The sequence below is a fragment of the Nycticebus coucang genome, chromosome 2 (assembly GCF_027406575.1).
Source record: "Nycticebus coucang isolate mNycCou1 chromosome 2, mNycCou1.pri, whole genome shotgun sequence".
NCBI lineage: Eukaryota > Metazoa > Chordata > Mammalia > Primates > Lorisidae > Nycticebus > Nycticebus coucang.
The window spans coordinates 176,543,425-176,561,935 of NC_069781.1; the positions used below are offsets into that span (position 1 = coordinate 176,543,425).

The window sequence follows — 18,511 nt, forward strand, 5'->3', positions numbered from 1 at the left end:
CACCCAGAGCCCGTGGATCAGCCTGGTTGAAGTCAGCCCATCAGAAAGCCACCAGGTGCCAGCCCTGTTCTCAACACCACCAGAGGCCTCAGAGGAGGCCCAGAAGAAGAAAGGAATTTCTCAGTATTCTTTTCCCTGCCTTCTTGAAGGGGCATGTAGCGTGGCAGACAGGGAACATCATGGCTCTAAAGTTCTATTTCATTTGGCGACGAGAACTCCATTCATTTGCACCTTCACCACTGCTTAATAGTAACAGCCAAAACAATAACAATGGCTAAGTGCCAATGATCACTTACTATGGGCCAGGAACTGCACAAATTATAGTAGAAGGATTTCCTGATTTTGTTCCTAACTCCAACCACCCGTGGGGTAGACACAAATGTTTCTGTTGTACAGATGAGGTAACTGAGGATCCAAAAAGTAAGGGACTGACTCAAGCATGCCATCTCCATGAGTGCTGGTCTCTAGACTCTTTCTTCCTAATCTGACCCTCACCCTCTGGGAAGGTAGAAGAACATGAGCCATAGCAGAGATGCTGAGATGGAGGGAAACGATCTTAAGGGAATTTCAAGGCTGGTGGGAAAAGCTACAAAAGATCAGTACTTGAAGGCATTTCAGAAAATATGTAACAAGATAGAGGACAGGACCACAATACAGGTGGAGGAGGTTTACAAATATGTGAGGTCCCCTTTGGCGGGACCCACTGTCTCTTGGGATATTCCCTAAAAGGGCAATTCCTGAGCTCAGCACCAGTTCTAAAGACCCAGAATTCATTCTCAAGATGGGCCCAGAAAAGGGACCTCAGGACAAGTGAGACTTTTATACCCTAGAATTTTAAAACTTTTATACCCTAGAATTTGAAAACTGAAATGAACAATTCCCTCAGTTTCTTGCAGCCTCCCTGTCTGCTGGCAGATGCCACACAGACACTGACTCCATGTGCTCCTTCACGTTGCTGCTATCAAGACCTCTCTCACCACGTTGTGATTCAAAGGAAGTGCCCTATTGCAGGGCAGGGTGGGGTGGGACCTGGCTTTCCCAGCGGTTACAACCCAGAAACATGGGTGAGTGAAGTCTGGCAAGAGGAACTTTTGATTCTGAGGTGATGGGACGGAAGGGGGTTGGCAGATAAACTCCCTCTGATTGTCCCTCTGAAGGACTGTTCTAAGGCTCTGAATGGAAATCAACCATCGGCTATGTCTACTTGTGAGCTGTGATGCGACAGCCATCTTGGTACCATATCATCTTCTATTTGCTTCCGTCATTCTCTCCTTCACTTCCCTATGCCCTGACCCGTGCTACCCCAGGGTTTAAATTCTCAGTAAGTGACGAATGTGTAATGCTTGTCTCAAGCACTGATTTCTCAAGACCCCAGGCTAACGTAAGAACCAACTTTTTGTGGCGCCTGTGGCTCAAGGAATAGGGCGCCGGTCCCATATGCCGGAGGTGGTGGGTTCAAACCTAGCCTCGGCCAAAAAAAAAAAAAAAAAAAAAGAACCAACTTTTACACAGCTTTTAGTTGCAAAGCTATAATTCTATAGGTTACATTTGAAGCTTCTGGAACACACTCAATGCCATTTGATGCTTGGCCCCTTCCTTACCTCCGAGCAGTGTTGTGCTATTAAATATTTAATGACCAACTCTCCAAAAGGAAAAAAACAAAGCCCTGATTTTCAGTGTTTGCCAATTTCTGTGGTGTAAATACTCCCACTATGGCTTATTTTAAGCTACCAGTGTGATTACTTACAGAAGAATTGGGAAGAAATGTCCAATACAACATCAAATACAGGCTGTGTATCCCTAATCAGAACATCCGAAATCTAAAATGTTCCCGAAGTGAAACTTTTTCAATACCAACATGATGCTCAAAGGAAAGGCTCATTGGAGTATTTTTGATTTGGGGTTTCAGATGAGGGATGCACAACTGATAATTATATTGCAAATATTCCACAATCTGAAAAAATTAGAAGTCCAAAACACTCTGGTCTCAAGCATTTGGGATACGAGACCCTCAACCAAACAAATATATTCAGATATATTATAAATAACATCAAAGGCATAAGTAGTAAAATGCAGCAAAAATAATTACGGAGTGACAATATTGTTTATTAGTTTTATTTATAATTTAGTATAGTTATAATTTTATATGATTTAATTTTAAACAGTGGTCATTTAACAATTATCTTGCAAAATTCTTTAAAGTTTGACAGATTGTACAAACCAGTATAATTTAACAAAATGGCACTCCTGCCTCTGAACTGGTTAAAATAGAAAATATAGCTTATAACCTTAGACATTTTATTATAATACACCAGTCTTTTTTGGAATGTTCTCCTCTCCCTTTGAATACTCACAAAATTCCTATTCAGCTTTTACCACTTAAGCACTTTCCTCAAAGCATGTCCTGAGTGTCTACAAAATTTGCCATGATTTGGTGTAGCATATTGATTATTAAGAGTTATAGTGGGTTTTTGCTTTCTGTGATCCCCAGCTATTACTGCCTGAACCCTCAAAAGCAGATTATAAGATGAGAGATCTCATAAGAGAAAACTTCAGAATTAGTTGGTAAAATTCTGTGATCAATTCAACCATTATATTAACAGAAATTGTGGGGGCAAGGGTTGAGCAAGGAGAATAGATTCCCACAGAACATTTTAAAATGTCTCTCTCAAGATAAATAAATAAAATAAAAAATAAAATCTCTCTCTTGTCCTATGTACAGTTGGCATATTCACATTTCAGCTATATGACCTTGACTATGTTAGATACTATCTCCCTGTGCCTCAATTTACTCATCTGAAAAATAGGAATAATGGATAATAACCACACAAGGATTGTTTTAAGGACTTAACATGTGAAGAGCTTAGAACATTACTTAGAACACAAAGAAAGTGATCTGTCAGTGCCAGCTATGTTGGGGATTTTCCATTATGGGTCTTCTGCTGTCCTTATACACATACAGGCTGTTTTGGCCAATGCTCCTTTCCACAAACTCCAGCCAGTAATATATTTTTTTTTAATTCAATTCCATTGCTAGTGCCAGTTATATCGACACTTGGGCTGCTGGGGAAGAACTAAGAAAGACTTTTCTGCCAAGGTAATTTCCCAAAGTTTCTGTTTTTGGAGGAGAAAATTAGACAATGGCCAACATCAGCAGTTTGAGGGTGGAGGAGGAGAAAACGAGCTTCTCCTTGCCAGCAATCTTGTCACAGAATTTTCCAGGCTCCCAGGTGCAAGATGGGAGCAAAAACTTCCCTGTCCATGATGGAGAAGAAATAGAACCCATAATAGAGTCAGCCCAAATGCAGAGTACAAAGAGACTAAGGTTTTTTGGTTGTGGGCACTAGCTGTGGCCTGCAACTTGTATCTGCTGTTTAGCACTTATGTGATTGTGGACTTGATGCCTCTAAGAGCCGGCAATCAACTCTTAGGGGGCTGCAAAGATTAAGTGGGACAATCTATGTTACAACTGAGTAATATCAACCTTTAATAATGCTAGTTACCATTTCAAAGACAGAGCATGTGTCATTTTTTACTTATTCAACCGGCATGTATTAAATGCACAGTCCATGCACATACCTACTGTTGTCTCAGAGGTAAGGATACAGGGTAAGAAAAATTCAGATAACTGAGTGTTATGAAGGGGACATGTGGATACTATGGGGCCCGAAATATGAGGCTCAAGATCTAATTTGGGCAGTAAGTGCAGGCTTTCTGAGAAAGTGACTTTTAGGTCAAGTCCTTACTGGCACTTCAAGGCAGGGCAGTGAATGTCGGCCATGGTGATGGAAATGGTTCAGGGAAGCCCAGTGGACTCTGTTGCCCATTTCCAGGTATCAGAATGTGGCACCTGTCCTGGAACTTTACTGCATTCAGCAAGCCAGTAAGAGAGCATCACAGCCAAAGCATCTTATAGCTGAAGAGACGCTGTTGGGTTGTTCTGGGGTGTAGGGACATTTTCTTAGCACAATTTGTCAGAAAGAGCCAGAAAAAAGGTGTTGAGGGGAAGTGTGTCCAATTTATGCTTGAGCTATACTGAGATAGTGTACCAGAGCTATGAACTAAAAAGAAAAGAAAGGAAGGGAGGAAAGAGGGATGGAGGAAGAGTGAGAGATCCAATCAACTCACATTCAAGGCAAAGTTGTGATATAAAGTTGCATTTTCTTCTCGATGACTAACTACATTCATTATATTTGTCACTTCAAATGATCATAGTTCAATCCTCTACTTCTTTACATGAAAATGAAAAGCAATATTAGAACAGATTTTCTATCATTGTTTATTTTGTCACTTAAGGGAGAAGGGAATATTGGGGCCAAATTCTCTGTGGATCAGCTCCATTATACAAAGTGAATAACACATGTGGAATGGCTCTGATACTGGCAGCCACACAGAATGGATAGAGCAGCAGTTCTCAACATGTGGGTCGTGACCCCTTTGGGGGTCAAACGACCCATTCACAGGGGTCGCCTAAGACCATCCTGCACATCAGGTATTTACATTACGATTCATAACAGTAGCAAAATTACAGTTATGAAGTAGCAATGAAAATAATTTTGTGGTTGGGGATCACCACAATAGGAGGAGCTGTGTTAAAGCTGTGTTAATGCCATATGTCATGGCATTAGGAAGGTTTAGAACCACTGGGATAGAGGATTTCCACTAAAAGTTGAAGTGCAGTTCCAGACCCCGGGGACACACCACTGCGTTACGCAAAAACTCTCTGTCTTCCTAAGTCTTATCTCCCAGCTGGGGTTAAATTCAAGAGTCCAGTGGCTTTCTTCAGGAAAACAAAACACACCAACCATCTCCCCTGTGATTCTGTGATTTTTAAACTGGTCCTCCTGCTTATAATAGGGGCTCCTGATTCTTGGAAAAATTTTTAACTTTGAGAGATGATCACAGGGTGACCACTGCTTCCTTTCTCTAAAGGCAAGCAAATTATTAACAGTTTATCCTTTGATGGACACACGAACTTCTCTCCTGAACCAACAGAAACACCACAAAAACCCCTACCCAGCTCGTGTCTTTTCAATCTCACCTGGTTTGCTGTGTGTTTGGGAGCTGAGGACTTTGATCTAATTGCTATTTGAAAAAACCACAACACAACTCAATGAACACAGGTGTTGAGACTGAGAACACTGGCCATGGTTTGAGGGGTTTGACTATTAACCGAGCTTGCACCGCAAAAAGATAGCCTGCAGAGGCTGCTGGATTCCGGCGACTGAAGGTTTGTATACGTGCTAAACACTCTTATTAGAACGAACCAAGATTAAAAGCAGGTAGTGGTTAGGGTTAGATTGACTGCTTGAATTGTCCTAACCATCCACATTGGGGAACTCAAAGCTGCACCCATCCCTACCTGTTGCCCCCTCCCATCAGTAGGAAAGAAGTATCAGGCGATTAAAGAGCTTGAGTCTTCTACTGTTTTATTGACTTGTCACTGCAGATAAATTGACTATAAGTTACTTCAAGAGTAAATTACTAGATGTTCATAAAAAAACTGTTATACATCACTGTCTCTAATTAACATGTTAAACATGATTCCATTTCTAAATTGGAGAAGCCAATGGAAATGAAAAATGCTGATGGTGCTTTATTTGGCTCTAATATTTCCTCCCTTCCTCTATCACATCAGTGTATTGTCCAGCTAGCTGACGGGCAGGCAGCATGAAGATGAATGCAGGTTTCCTCCCATATCACCTCCTGGGTTGTGTTGGTTCTGTTGCCTGGTGTGCCTATGTGCCCTCTGTGTATGTCCCTAGCAGTATTCCTGAGTGAAATTCCCTGAGCAATCACACGTCACTTTGGAGATTCTGTTGGTTAAATCAAAGACACCAAAAGGGCTGAGAGGATCAGGGAGACGAGAGAAGAGCATATGAGCCTCCATAAATTAGAGTAAATTTGAACCAACGTCCTGCTGACAAAAGGCATAAAAGCGAGCAAAACAAAGCAAAGAATAAAAGATGACCTGAGCTATTTTGTTTTTCTGCAAACGTGTGGAAGATGCTGAAATTGTCTGGGAAATATCAGGACTATGTGTGCCACATGGGTGTGCTGATGACTTCTAGCATTTGGGAAACAGCAAATTCACAAAGGGGTTTTTCCTCAATCCCTCTTGCCCACCTACATGCAGATTCTCCAGAAGAAAGCCAATTGTCATAAAAACCCTCCAAGGAAATTTTATCTATCGGGGAAGACACGAGTCAGGAAGAGAGGAGAAGTTGGCACCTGGTGCAGACAGGCTCCTTCCTACTCTTCTGAGAGCCCATTTCCTGGTTCATAATCTTTTACCCTCCTTAGGTGGCCCCAACTCCCCTCCCGATTCCCCTGTGATGGCAGACAAAAGCTTCTGGGTCCTACGTAGTTAGTGGGTGGTCACTTACCATCCATGAGATGCCTTCCTGCATGTTAGTAAGACGTGTATGCTCTTCCTCCTGTTAACCTGCCTATTGCCAGCTTCTTTAAAACAGACTTAAAACTCAAACCTCCAGCAAAGAGGTAGGTAGCAGCCCTGTTGCACCTACGCCATTTTGGGAGAAAACCAGAAAACATTCTCTAAAGCACAAGAAAATCAGAACAATTCTCTACAACATTCAGAATGAAGACCAGTGGATTGAGTAAAGAGGAGGTGGTGAATTTGGGGGCTTGAAGGGAGTCACCTCCAAAGCTAGGACTCACCAGGGGGACTATGTGCTTTCATTTGTCTCCATTTCATTTATTCAAGAAACATTTGTTGGGTGCCTGCAGTATGCCAGGTCCCAACCTAGGAGCTAAGGGTGGATACAACATGAGCCATTTGTCCCCAAGCTCACAACAGTTCTCTGGCTGGCTTACACCTCCTTCTTGTCCTCAGCCTCCCAACCCGTTCCTTGCTCTGCCTGGCAAACATTTTTCATTTCCATCCCCATTCCCTAACTTCTCAGAGCACAATCCTGTCCCACCTTAAATACACACATTTACATGATAGTAACTCCTAATATTCAGACCAAGTCGGATCACAGCATTCTGTTCTCAGTGTTTTTGGCAATAATTGTGAATTATTTGTTTAAAGTCCATCTACACCAATGAATTGTGAAGCTGAAGGTGGGCAGGGACAAGGCTTGTTTTGGGCCCACCTACATTCCCCGTGTCCCACTGCCTCACACAACAGTTTCTTCACGGGTGATGTGTCACGAGAATGAATGGACGGAAGGGTGAGTTAATGACTCAGTGTCCTTCCTCCCCATATCCAGGACCTAAGAGCTAGAGACACAGTTCTCAGCCCTCGGAGGGAAAAGTCCTTTCATAAGGTTGGAGGCCCATTGTCTAACCAAAGCACCAAACATTTTTCTACATCATTCGTACTGTGGATGCCAACTAATACCACCGAATGTTTCTTAGCCTCCCTCCTGAGTGCAGACCTAAGGAGGCAGATTTCTCAACATTTGAAGAACTGAGACAACAGGCTCAAGTATCAACATCTCCACGTTTTGAGGAAGGGCCCTGCCACCACCACAAAGCTGCTCTCCAGGGCTCTAGGGGAAACACCAGCATGTGCAGCTGGTCATAAGACCTTCATACTTGCCCCTCTGGATCCAGTCCCCTTCCCAGGTCCAGAAAATAGAGTAGACCTCCTTTTTTATATCAAATCAAATCAAAACTTAAACCAAAAACCTTCAGCCTCTTATTTTAAATTCAAATGTGTTCAGCATACAGGAGATTATTTGCCCTTTCTTCTACCATTATCAGCAAATATTAAGTCTCTGTTATGTCTACCGCATCACGTACACTGTATACTCTCGAAACAGTGCAGTTCATCCTCTGGTGAATTTAACCTATAGGCTGAAGGCTGTGTCCAGAAAGCATTGGGTTTTCCAGAAACCAGAAACAGCCAAATCTCAAACTCATCAGTAGAAGTTCTTAACCAGATAAATCACATACCTCCTAACCTCTAGAGCTTCATGCATTGTCCACGGTGGGAGCCCCTGGCCATGTGTGGTTCCAGAGCACTTGAAATGTGGCCATTGTGCCTGAGAAAATGAATTATTAGTTGTATTTAATTTTAACTACTTTATGTTTAAATTTTAAAACTGAAGCAGCATAAATTATTTTTGCTAAGCACGCCCTTATGGCTTTGGTCAGACTCCATTTTATGTTAACATTGTTGAACATTCAGCATTCACACTAGAGGCAAATCAAATTGAGGTACCCATCAAACTTAACAGCCAAAAAAAAGAAAAAATTAGTGAAATATCTCACTAATACATTTTCACATCGAGTATGTGCTGATAATACTTCTGATTAATTAGGTTTAAAATAATGTTAAAAGTCATTTTATGTGTTTCTTTACTTTCTAAAATGAGGGCTATTAGAAAAGTTAAGATTTTAAAATGTGGTTCACATTATATTTCTTTTCAAGACAAATTTAGCAGTGGATGGTTGTATATTACATTTCTTATTGGACAGATCTAGATGTCTTAATAAATAGCACGGGAGGCTGGGCGCAGTGACTCACGCCCGTAATCCCAGCACTGTGGGAGGTGGAGGAGGGAGAACTGCTTGAGCTCAGGAGTTTGAGACTTGCCTGAGCAAGAGCGAGACCCGACTCCCCCCCCAGAATAAAAGGAAAAACCCAGTGGGGTCCGAGACAAGCGCCTGTAATCCCAGTGGCTTTCAGAGGCTGAGGCAGCAGGATGCCCACAGCCCAAGTCTGAGATTGCAATGAGCTACACCACTGCACTCTGCTCAGGGCATAGGGTGGGATTCTGTCTCAACAAAAAACAAACAAAAAGCAAAGAAATAAAAAATAAGGAAATAAAAAATAGCACACGCATCTGCACGTGCACACATACACACAGGTTTGACTACTTGGACGCTCTCAGGCAGGCATCATATCTGATTCCTTACACTCACCCAGCAATTCTGCTTGGAATGGAGGAAGCCTTTTACTCCTGATAAATTTTCATATCCAAAAAGTATTATCCAGACTCCTCATAGCAGCATCATCTGAGATCATTTTGGGATGCTGGGAAGGCCAGCCTCAAACTAGCAGCTTAGATCTGGAATTGCTTCTTAATCTAGTTCTCAATTCCATGTATTTCAAAGGCAAGAAAGACCTTTCAGGCAGGAGGGGTGCACTTCAGGTGAAGCCAATCCTGCCTTCAGAGGGATTCCTTCCCCCAACTCCAAAGCCACCGCCTTAGGCCTCCTGGGCTTCCAGCTAAGCAGCTTTCGCTGTACAATGACACAAAAAGTCCTTCAGTGAAGCCTCTCTCCTCTCCATTTTTGCAATTTTTTTGTTTCGTTCCTGAGAAAGTGGAAGAATTCTGGGTCCTAGGAAGCCTGCCTGCTGGAGGACTTCTTTCTTGCATCTGTTACCTAGAAGGTTCTTCCTTCTTTGGTTGCAGGAGGGGAGGAAAGAGAAATCGGTCCTGAGATGGATGACGTGCAAAGCTACCACCCTGAGACAGGTGACGAGGAGGAGGAACGAACCGGGCACATGCTGGCTCATAAAGAAACAATACACTGGCGAGCCTTTCCCTGAGGGAGGCAGCCTTCCACGGGGCACCATTCTGAAGAAGCTCCACTGTTCACGAAGTGCGTGTCACCGCCTTGCATCCACATGACAGCCTCGCCACACACCCATCTTCTTCACGGAGGACCGTCAGCCCAGGCAGTGTGGTTCAGGGGCGGCCTGACAGACCTCCGGCCCCGCAGCTCGCGTGTGGTAGATCCCGACCCGGCTGAGGCTGTCGATGAGCAATCGCTAATCACTGGGCGGGGAAGGGCCACGTGACAATTCCTGCCAATTAAATGTGCGCGGCAGTCTACTCGGGCAAACTCTCCTTGCCGTCATAAAGGAATAAAGAACCGCACACTCTCCCATCTGGTTTTGGTGGGGCTTGTATACGAACGTGCCACCTCCAACCCTCCTGTGTCTCTCCACAGACGCCTCAGAACTGGGGAGCAGAAAGAGCCTAGGAGCCTGGGTTTGACGTCAGGCGTTATTACGTCATTACGTCATTGCACTGCAGAAACAAACAGCCCTGCTTCCCTAAGTGGGGCTGGGACTTCTTAAGCGAGACAATGATTCCCAGGATGTTCAGACCCTTGAGAAGCGTATTTTCTGCGACTAAAGACCGAAACACCCTGGCACAGCCCTCTGTATCATTTCTGCAAGCTGTGGTCCATGGGGGCCACAGCTGGTACACCATCTCTTTTTGTAGGGAGGAAAAAGTATTATTGAAACACATCCAGGTGCGCTGAGTTACATATCGTCCGTGGGAGAGTTCAGCAGCTGCAAAGGAGACCAGGTGGCCCCTAAAGCCTAAATTCTTTACTGCTGGGTTATTTACAGAAAAAGCCTGCCGACTGTCTATAACATCACCACCTGCACGACCCTCCACAAGCCCTAGCATGCAGGCTAGAATAGGCTGACAGCACTATTCTGAAATCCTCTGAGGCTGGCAGTGATTTCCCCCATTTTGTAGATGAGGAAACTGACGTTCGGAGAGGGACAGATACCTGCTTCAAGTCGCACAGCTAGAAACTGATAACACAGGGATTGGACAACGGGTCCTGCAAACTCCAGACCACAGATCATTTGCCTTGTCGTAATCCATCTGGGCCCACTCTGCCTCTCCCGGCTCTCCGCAAACAAAACCCAACTAATTCACAGGTTATTATGATGTGCAGCCAGGTGAACATCTCTGTAGGTTATGCACTCATTTGTTTTAAAAAAGGTACATAGCCATAAATCTATAGGGACCCATTCAGTGCCAACATGCAGCCATTAGAGATACAATGACAAACCCCACCATCAAAACAGGACACATATCTGGCTTTACGTGCCACTAATTATCAAAATAAGCATATGGTTATGCAAGGGCATATAAAATGGGAGAGAGGTCAGGAAAGGGAATTCTAGCAAGGGGCGCCACCACACTACCTGGCCTCCAGCTCTCCCTGCTGCATGGCCTAGGGAATCATGTTCAGCAAGGCAGCTCCACGAGGGACCAGGCAGCATCTTCTCCACCCTTCCTGTGTCAACAGAGCCAAACACCTGTAGAGGGTTGAGCCTGGCCAGGCATTGGGTCCACACTGCTCCCCACCCCCATCCTCTTATCACACCACAATGTGGATCTTACCATTTTCCAGGGGGAAGTAACCAAGGTCAAAGAATGAAGTACAGAGCCCTGAAATCAGTGACAACCCTCAAGGGGAGTCTAATTGGCCTGACCTAGTCCTGGCAAGGTTTTAAGGGCTCTGAGAAATCTCCACCATGAATCTCTTCTACCAGGCTGTGAAAATGGGAATCTCTCTAGAAGGGAAGAGACTTTTGAAATCCCATAGTTCGATTTCCAAACTCTCTTTGGTTATTAAAGCTTTTGAGGTCCCAAGAAAAGCAGAAAAATGGGCTTGGATAGAATCTGAGTACCTCTTAGAGGACTTTGTAGAATCCTTGGAAGTAATCCTTGTGCTGTGTGGGGATAGAGAGTAGAATGAAAATATCACGAACTCAGTGTGAGTTTGATGACTACCTTAGTGCGAGTGCATATACACATCTGCATGCAGGTGCTGTTTAATTAGTGGCAGCGGAGAAATGGACCTACCACGGATGCTGGGCAAGTGAGATTTTTATTTATTTCCTTTTTGGCCTTTTCTTTTGTCAAAAAAAAAATTTTTTTAAGTCAAAAAATGAAAATTACCAATGACACTAGCAACCTAATTTTCTGTGGTTTATTTATTTATTTATTTATCTATTTATTTATTTTGGCACAGCCTTCCTGCCTTGGTACAGGTGGATTTAATGAAGATCATAGGCAGTGAAGACTTCAGAAAGCCATGGCTAGCCTCTCTGTCCTGTGCTGGGTGCTGGGGGAGGCTAACCTCGCAACAACCCTAGGGGACAGGGTTGAGAATCCCCATTGGAGAAAAACCAAATTTACGCATCGTCACACAGTAACAAGTGATAAGGTAGGAGCTGGACAAGGAGCCATCTCTATGGCCATCGTGCTGAACACTCCCATTCTCCCATGTAGCCCAAAGCTCCTATCTTCTAGGACCACTTTTTCCATCTACCAGCCAAATAGAAAACCAGCAACCTCATTCTATGAACACTACCATTCAGCCAGAAATTAGCCCATCTCTAGACGGAGCACCACTCCAACTGGATAATAATGTCACACAGGATGGGATACAGATTTGCTGGATGTCACTTTCCTGCCCACCATCACTGCCATGAATACCCCAATGTTCTTCATTCCTGAAACATATTTCTATCTGACCTACAGGTCAACAGACCTTCCCATGTCCAGGGAGGTATATGCAAAGTATCTTCTCATCCTCTGAAATGGGATCTTCTGTCCACCCCCCAATGTCTCTTTGAGTTCTTTACTTATTTTTATAAAAATTAGACCATAATGGTGAATTTTCTCTTGCATCAGAGAGCTGGAAGTTAAGCTTAATGTATAAACCTTTATTTTCCAAAGAGACAGGTTGGCCTTCTTGTATCGACAGACTCCAGAGCTTAGATTTATTACAGAATGGTAATCAGGCAAAAGAATAAATACGCTGCATCTTTAATTCATTAATCACCTCAGAAAGCAAAATGAACTACAGTAAAGAAGACAATATGTTTTCGAATGCTGGGGGTGGGGAAGAGGGGAGTCGGTTTCTCAATAAAATCTAGTTGCTAAAATCCATTTTGCATGCAGATTAGAGAAAGGACATTTTACCTCTGAGGCTGCAGTTCTACAAAGGAGGCTTGGCAGAGCCAGCTGTCTATGGATGGTCCCTGCTGGTCCTTGGCGTCTTCTGCTGGGTGCCTGTTGGAACTCACATTTGAGCCTCAGGGTGGTTGATAGTCCAGGCATGGGAGTCAGACAGACCTGGGTTCAAATCCCTGCTCTGTCTGGAAAGTGGGGAGGCCTGGGGCAAGCCACACTCACTGCCTTGAGATGGGTGTACCTCCTGAAAGGTGGGTCTGAGAGGCCTTTTCTCTTTTCCACTTTGCACTTCACCAATTTCTCTTAAAAAAGACATATACTGAGGCTGGAAACATAAGGCAAAAAATTAAATACCAGATTTTCTGACCAGCCATGTGTGGTTGGGGCACTGCTGCAGATGTCATCTGGTGTTTAAGTCATGGGTCTGGCCTGGAATGCTAAGAGGTTGCCCAGTGCTTGCTGCTGTTTGTGAGTCTTTGAAACCTGAAAACTAGAAATTAGCTGTCTTTCTCCTTGTTTAATAGGCCTACAAATCGAAAAGTAGTAAGTCAGCATCTCAGACTCTCCAAGACAGCCTTCAGAGTGATGCATAAAGATATAATGGAAAACGATAATAGTAGATAATGTTTACTGAACGCTTCTAGCGACTCGACATAGATTATCTCCTTTAATCCTTACAAGCACCCTTTGAGGGTTGGCCCTATTCCTGCATCTGTTTTACAGGTGAGAAAACGGGTCCATGGAGGTCAAGCCCCTCACTCAAGTCACTAAGTGACTCAGCTGGGAGGGTGAGAACTACTACTGTTTACTGAGCATTCCTGCCTGAAGTACTATCCTCATTTGATCTCATTCAGTTTTAGCTACAATCTAGAAAGACAGGTCTGACGATTCTCACTTTACATACGTAGCCAAAATAGGCCCAGAAACTGGAAACCAAAGTTTTCCAGTCTCTGCATGACTGACATGTTGAGCTGGATAATGCCTTGGGGGCCGGCCTGTACATTCCATGTCTGTACACACCAGAGGCCAGTGGCGCCCCTACCTCAAGTGTTGATGATCCAAAACATCTCCAGATACTGCCAAATGTCCCTGGGAAAGAATTATCTTTTACTTGAGACCCACTGCTTTAAATAAATGGCTGAAATCATGTGGGTGAGAACTGCAGAACTGGGGATGGAACATGCTCTCCCAACTCCTCAGACTGTTTTCTAAATGTCACTTTGGTTACCAAGGGCAGTGGTTTCTCAAATCCGAAATATGCTCTCTATTCCAGCATCACCTGGGAACTGGCTGGAGATGTAAATTCCCAGGCCTTACCCGCAGACTCTCTTCATCAGAAACTCTGTGCTGAGCAATCTATGATTTTTGGCACCCAAGTTTGAGAACCAGTGCCTTAGAGCAGTGTTTCTTAGCCTTTACTGCACATTAGAATCACCGGGGAAGATTTGAAAAAAAATATATATATATTGATGCCTGGGTACTATCTCAGGGTTAGTGAATTGATCTGGGCTGGGGTAGAGGTGCTGGGACCCTCACAGGTGGTCAAGGTTGAAAACCACCAATCTAGAGGGAACTAGAACCAAGGGTCCTCACTTGGTTCTCTTGGAGGCCCCAGGGCAGAGTCCAACAAGTCAAGTACAAACAGCTGAGGTCGGTCCCATGCTCTATCAGTCGGACTCTTGGACTGAAGCAGCAGAGACCTGGTAGTGGGCTCCTTTACTGTCAGCCTCAAATCACAGCCCCCAAAGCCTCACTCCTGTCTTTGTTCCTTTTCTGGGTCTCTCATCCTTTGAAATTTCAAAAGATTTTTGGAAGCTATTTAGTTAGCACCAACTCAAGAGGTTAAAAGGCCACTAAAATTGGCAGGTTAATGCTTATATGTCATGTTGGACATGTCTGAAGAGTAAAGGAACCATTGCTGTCGGTGGAGATGACACACCATCAGTGTCCTTCAAGGCTCAGCCTAACCTAATCTCTCCCTCCAGCTCGGCCTTCCATAATCATCCCTCCTCAGCCCTGGCCAAGTCCTACTTCTTGTCCTTGCCAACCCCAAAGCCACTCTCTTAGTAATGTGGCAGCATCCTCTCTTATCTTTTATTCCCCACAGCCTGGAACAGCCATCCCATCACTTCTTCCTAGGTGCCAGTGACCTCTACATTTCTACAATCTTTCCTTGACATCTCCAGCCCACACCAACCTCCCCGGTTTCTGCTGCTTTTGTGCTCACAGTCAGAGCGGCAACATTAGCAATGCGTTTGATAATCCTCTGTTCACCTAGGTTTTCATCCAGGTAGCTCATGCAGTGGTGTGCTGCCAAATGTTTAACAACCAGCTCTCTGGGTGGGTTAGGGGATGAGAAAAAAAGCCCTGAAGCATTTGGATTCCAACCTGCACATATGCCCCACCATGGCTGATTTTATGCTCTTACTGTAAAGTCCTTGAACGTAAGGGAGTAAGAAAATAGGAATAGAATCCGTTGTTTGCGAGCCTGTAGACACGGGCTCTCGCAAAAAACTGATCCAGGGAATGTGTATGGGACTGTGTTCTGTATAAGTTCTGTGTTAAATGCTGAGCATAGGAGGAAAAGAGCAGCCAGCTGGCCCTGGCGCTTAATAATGCTGCCCTGGCTTATTTATTTAACTTGTGTAAGAATTCCACAAGGCTGGTTCTAGCATTCCCATCTAAAAGATGAAATGAGGCATCTTGAGAGTGAGAGTGACTTTCCCAAAGTCACAAAGCTAGAAAAGTGTGCCATCCATGTCTGTGTAGTTGGCTCAGCCTGAGGGATACTTAAGTGTTTCCAGCGAGGGAAAGTGGCCCTTGGCTACATCCAAGACTGGCTCTGATTTTCCTTGGAGAGAATGAGTCCCCTGAGAGATTGAGATTGGGCTACACAGAGCCCAAAGCCCTGGGGGCAGGGGTGAGGGAGAGAGAAGGGCAGGGGCCTGGAGGACCAGCTCCACCCTGGACAGCATCTCATTTCTCTTTTATACAGTGATCCCACATCAACTTGCATTTTACAAAACGGTTCCTCTGCAGAAACAAAACAAAATAAAACGAGTATGAAAACCTCTGATTCGTGCCAAATCCTTAAATTTATGGAGGCGGTAAGTGAAGCCCAGGGAGCTTCTAGTGGTCATTTCTATCACTCCATATTTCTTCCTAACCTGCTACAATCTTAGCACAGTAGAAAAAGAAAAGAACTTAGGGGAACTTTTCAGAAAATGCACCAACGTACTCAAGCACCTCTTTTGTCAAAGCAGTAACAGTGAAGGGAAAATTTTAAGTCTGCCAGGAACTGCCACCCCTGGGGCTGCAGGTCATTGGGTTTGAATTTCCCTATCTGTCTTTTCCTGGGTTCTTGGAGGGCAGGGACTACAGGATTTCCAGGCTTGACCATCACCTACTTGTCTCAACACCCATTCAAATCCAAATTGCTGCTGGAAATACTCCACCCATGTTGGAGATGTTTTTCAAGCACATTGGACAAAACATGTTTTACGTAACTTCTCCGCAGGCCGTTTTGGGACTCCCCCCAAATACAAGGTCAAAGAATTAGAACTTTGAGATTTACCCCTTTCCCCGACACCCTGCACCCAATTTACTCTTCATTTTTCTCCCCGAAAGACTATGATAGCATTGCTATATCTTAAGATATAACTCACAAATTAAAAATTGAAAGGAAAAACATACTATTCTGTCGATGGCTTAAGGGGATTCCATCTCTAAGCTGCTGCTAAAGCTTTCTTAGTCTTTTTTACATTTGTAGCATTTTGGAGCAATTTGCTGGAGTCAAAGAAAGCAGCGAAATTTCCACAACCTACTTCAAAGCCCCCAAATCCTGTATTGGTAGAGGTAGAAGGGAGTCCTGGTAGCAACACCGGAGGGGATGTTTTTTCAAAGACGTGCGCGCAGGAACAGGAGAGACATTTTTGCCCTGCATCGGTGATTGATGTTAATGGCAGGCACGTGACCAAATCCCCATGTAGTTCTTTGAAAAATACCCTCCCTCTCTTCCCCCCAACACTTTTGGCTGTGACAATGCAGATTACACAGAAAAGAGCCGGAACAGACGAACTCCTGCCACAGCCGAATGAACAATTTCAGCCTTAATTCAATTAACACACATAAGTCTCTTCTATCTCCTGGAGAGCATAGAGCAAATTCAGGTTGACCAAGAGAAGGGGCTACCTAGATGGTTTCACATTTGAAAAGAAGAATTCTAGGCAGAGGAGAGAAACAAAATACCAGGGCACAAGCCCCCTTCATTCATTAATTTCTCTCTCCATTGTTAGCCTGCTGTTTCAAAGACTTCTTCAGCCCAGTCTTCCAATGTCTTCTTCTTGTTTAAAATTTCAGATTAATATAAGGGTATGGTGATTAGATTACATTGCTTGCATTTGTTAGATGAAGTCCCAATTTCTTCTTGACCTGCCTCCTGCCTATCTATCTTGGTCCGTGTCCCAGGCAATCCTTCCTCCCCAGCTCACACATATGAACACACTGTTTATTGAAGCTGTATCTAAAGTGCTATTTTGTATTAAAATCCCCAAACAGGAAATGTGCACAGAAGGGCATTTTGTCTGTGAATATTCTGTGCTATAAGATAATACAAAAATTAGCTGCCTACGAGGTTGCCCAATGTGTATGCTCACAATGGTATACGAGACAGCTTGTTATGCTATGCGCGCGTAGAAAGGAAATGTCACTAATATTATCATCATCATTATTTAGTTGTGAGGGAGGCTGACTATTGTTTCATAAGATTTTGGGTCATTCGCATATACTTTTTCTAGAAACTTCCCATTCTTCCCTGCCCATTTTCCTATTCAGTCCTTTACCTTCTTAAGGATTTATATAAAGGAAATGAAGTTTTTGACTATCTGGTGAATTGCAGTGAACTTCTCCACTTGGTTGTCTTTGGATGTCATTTGAGGTATTTGCATAAGTTTTAAATGTGTACATAGTCAAATATATCAATCCTTTGCTTCATAGCATTTGGATTTTACATCAGGCTAAAGAAAATCTTTCCTACCCCACATTAAAAATCATCCAGTTTACTTTTGATATGTTTGAAGTTTTGCTTTTATCCACGGTGTTTATAAAATCCCTACACCCCTCCTATTCACCTTGCAAACACACAAACCCAGTATTTTCTGCAAAGTATTTATCAAAGGGGAGTAGCATTTTTTTTTAAATGTCTGCAGCAAGAATGAATCTTGAGAGCAGGAACTATGTCCCATTTGTTTCCAAATGTATTTCTTAGCATACAGATAGAACACAATAGGTATTTGTTAAATTAAATCTCAAAATAATTAAACCATCATAACTTTGAAAGCAAACCAGAGGGTTGAAAAAAAAGATGTATTTTCCAATAGATTTCTAAAGCAGAACATTAAGAAATAGCTCCAGTGCAGACTATATTTAATGAGCTGTCCAGGAGAAGAAACTTAAGGCTAGAAATGTGCTCAGAAAATGTCCAGGTAGGGGGTCTTTTGAAAAGCTGGGAAAGGATTCAGAGAAGAACTTCTAATTTGGACAGATTGCAAAGATGTCATCTTCATCAGTTCACAAACTTTTACTAGGCTCTCATCTCCCATGTGTTTGCTTGTTTGCACACCTCACTGCTTCCTCAGGTACACCCTGCCACATCTGGAGAGGATCTGAGACATTGCGACCGTGTGCTGCTCACCGAGACAGGGCTGTGTTGGACACAAAAGTAAATGAGGCATGAACTCCATGCTCAGGGGGTTTAGTGTCCAAGAGGAGATGAGCGATTTAAAACGTAATTGTCTTACATG

General features: G+C 43.7%; 1 protein-coding gene across 1 annotated transcript in view; it reads right to left on the reverse strand.

The window, feature by feature from the left end:
• Window positions 1-18,511, reverse strand: part of MAF (MAF bZIP transcription factor) — a 347,162-nt gene that overhangs the window by 301,651 nt on the left and 27,000 nt on the right. The window lies entirely within an intron of this gene.